This window comes from Coregonus lavaretus (assembly GCF_964263955.1).
Source record: "Coregonus lavaretus genome assembly, contig: HAP1_SCAFFOLD_2370, whole genome shotgun sequence".
Classification (NCBI taxonomy): Eukaryota; Metazoa; Chordata; class Actinopteri; order Salmoniformes; family Salmonidae; genus Coregonus; species Coregonus lavaretus.
In genome coordinates this window covers 69,730-72,744 of record NW_028164847.1, presented here as the reverse complement: position 1 = coordinate 72,744, position 3,015 = coordinate 69,730, and positions in this window count along the sequence as shown.

Below are 3,015 nucleotides of genomic sequence, written 5' to 3'. Positions count from 1 at the left end.
TCCCTTCCCAACACTGTGGAAGCAGCCCCCTCATTCAACCACTGCTGTGATCCCTTCCCAACACTGTGGAAGCAGCCCTCTCATTCAATCACTGCTGTGATCCCTTCCCAACACTGTGGAAGCAGCCCTCTCATCCAATCACTGCTGTGATCCCTTCCCAACACTGTGGAAGCAGCCCTCTCATCCAATCACTGCTGTGATCCCTTCCCAACACTGTGGAAGTAGCCCTCTGCTTTTCTTTCGAAAACAAGGACATTTCTAAGTGAGCCCAAACTTTTGAACGTTAGTGTGTGTATATATATATATAGAAGGGAATATATATATATATATATATATATATATATATATATATATATATATATATATATATATATATATATATATATATATATATAATGTGTAAAACTAGCAGTGTGAATGTTAAAACAATAAAGGTTATAGAATAAGAGTTTACTGAAAATAAATAATCAGTAATTAAGTGAATAATGGAACTAATGTAGTGAATGTGTCTGTTTGTAAATTAAATCTAGACTATACAATTATTGTAATATGTAAAATAAACATATATTTCTATGATTTATCTTTCCTGGTTGTTATTTCTCAAAATCTCTGGACAGAAAATGTGCCAATAAAGTCAATAAAGTTATGCACCAAATTTTTAGTTTAGTTTACGCCTGTAATGATCTGCGACATTTTGATTGGTTGACTCGCCATCAGTAGATTGTGTGATTTGATTGGACCATGAGTATTTGGACACCTAGGCCTACGTCATTGGATATTCAATTGACACATGCGCATTCACGCTCAGTTTCCACCTCCGAGAAACAGAAAGGAGAGGAAAGTCTGGGTTTTATTTGATGAACGTTTATTGTAAAAATCTGGTTTTCAGAAGAAGAAGAAAAAAAAGCTAATTGAAGGTCTCAAAAATAATATTTTTTATTTTTATTTAGAACATCAGCGAAGAACACTGCATCCCAGTTACGGTACAGAATAGCATTGTTGAGGACCTCAGAACCATTTTGGATGCATTTATGACACACTACAGCAATCCCCTCAGGTTTCATCTTACAAATAAGCAAATAAATGTGGATGAAGATGGGACTTGCTTAACAACTCTGCAGTATTTTAGGAATGCATTAGATGCATAAGCTCTGAGTGGATGCTGGAGCATTACCGTGTGAAAGAATTGGGCATGGTCCGGCCAATTGAAGTACCACTGAGCAACAAAGAAGGTTATAAAACAAGGTGATTTCAATACAGCTACATGGTCCCCAGGGTATATGAATATAAAGAGACATGATAAAAAACAATGGACCTGTAGAATGGAATAAGTTATAAGACCTCTATTCATCTCATTTGTCAGTTCTTCCAGTTAATGTGAGATGTGACATAACATTTGAGGACACATACTGTAATTTAGCTGGCCATCTTTTCCCCTCCCTTTCTGGCTGTCCTCCTCCTTCCCTTCTAAGTTCAAGTTGGTTTATTTGTCATATACGTGGAGTTAACAGTACAATGAAATGCTGACTAGCAGGTTAACCTCTTGACAACAACAATAGAACAAGTCAGTAGCTAAGTTAATATAAAGAGTAATACAATAGTAATAAACCCTGCATTCATAACTATCCTTAACATACCTGGGGTGTTTCTGGGATAGAGGGTTGATATAAAAGTCAATATAATCAGCAATACAGGAAGATTCTGAGACACAATCACTTACTATTGGTCAGCCGTAGGGAAACCGCCAACGTCTCAGGAGATATGTATTTTAGGCAGTAAGTAAAACTGCCTAGGCCTTGGAGAATCTGCCCCAAAAAGATAGACCATCTGTTTATCTGTAATGTACTTATCCTCATATAGTTTACTCACTATCTCCTGGATTCATCTTTGTGTTTTCCGGTTGTGTTGAGTGGGACAATGGAACATAGTGTTTACCATTATACTATTGGCTATTGGCTTCAAGAAGATATTCACTTTATCCATTACAACAATCTGAGCCCCCTTATCTGCTGGTTTAATCACTATATTCTGATGTTCAATGTTTCTAGAGCTTGATTTTTTGAAAGATGTGTAAGGTTAAGCTGATATACAGGTCTGGTTCTGAATTGTGAAAAGGAAGCCACATCCCTACGTATAACAGTCTGTATAGTTTCTGACACTGACTCCAACTGAGGTTCCCAATGTGAGGGGTTTGGAAATAGTAAATGAGGAAAATCTGTTTCATAATCAAAATGATGTAATAACTTCAATCTTCTATGATAGACGTGTAGATCCCTCCGGAGCTCCCCGCAGTCCACCTGTTTAGGAGTTGGTATGAAAGTCAGTCCTCTTTCTAGAACCTCACTCTCGGCTTGGTTGAGCCCAATGGGACATTGCTGGTCAAGACCTCAAATCGGTTGTGAAGTAGTATGGACATATTGATGGAACAAGGTCACTAAACTGGTGGTTAGACAGGGTAGATCCAAGAGCAGGCCTCTGCTGTCATCTAGAGGGCGTTTCTCTGTACTGCTTGACACATGGAGACTCAATGGAGGCACAGTGCAAAGTGCTCAAAGTAAGGCCCAAACAATTGTTTGTCAGGCTGGGATCTATAAAGCAGTATGTTCTTCAATTAGATGCCAACTAATATTCATACAGGGACAATAGGTGGGGCAGGAGGAAGAATGGTGTTCCTGATTTTCAGAAGAATTCCCCTTTTTTCTTTGTAGCTTCAGATTGAGATTGTTGTTATTCTCCAATATGTTTTTCTTCAGTGAGCCACTCTGGATTCTCCAAGGGGAATATTCCCTCTATTCTCCACTAGAGAGTTGGAGCTCCATGCTTTTGCTGGGAATTGTCCACTGTTGGTATACATTTATTTGGTCCCCAAAATACCAAAATAAAAAGGTGTATTTGTCTAGTTTTACCTGAGTCCCCAGTTAGCATCCATGTGGCTCATTTAAAAGTTTCAACAACAAAAAAAAACGTACTACTGACGTTTCACCACAATAGGCTTCTTCAGACAATGGACAATGG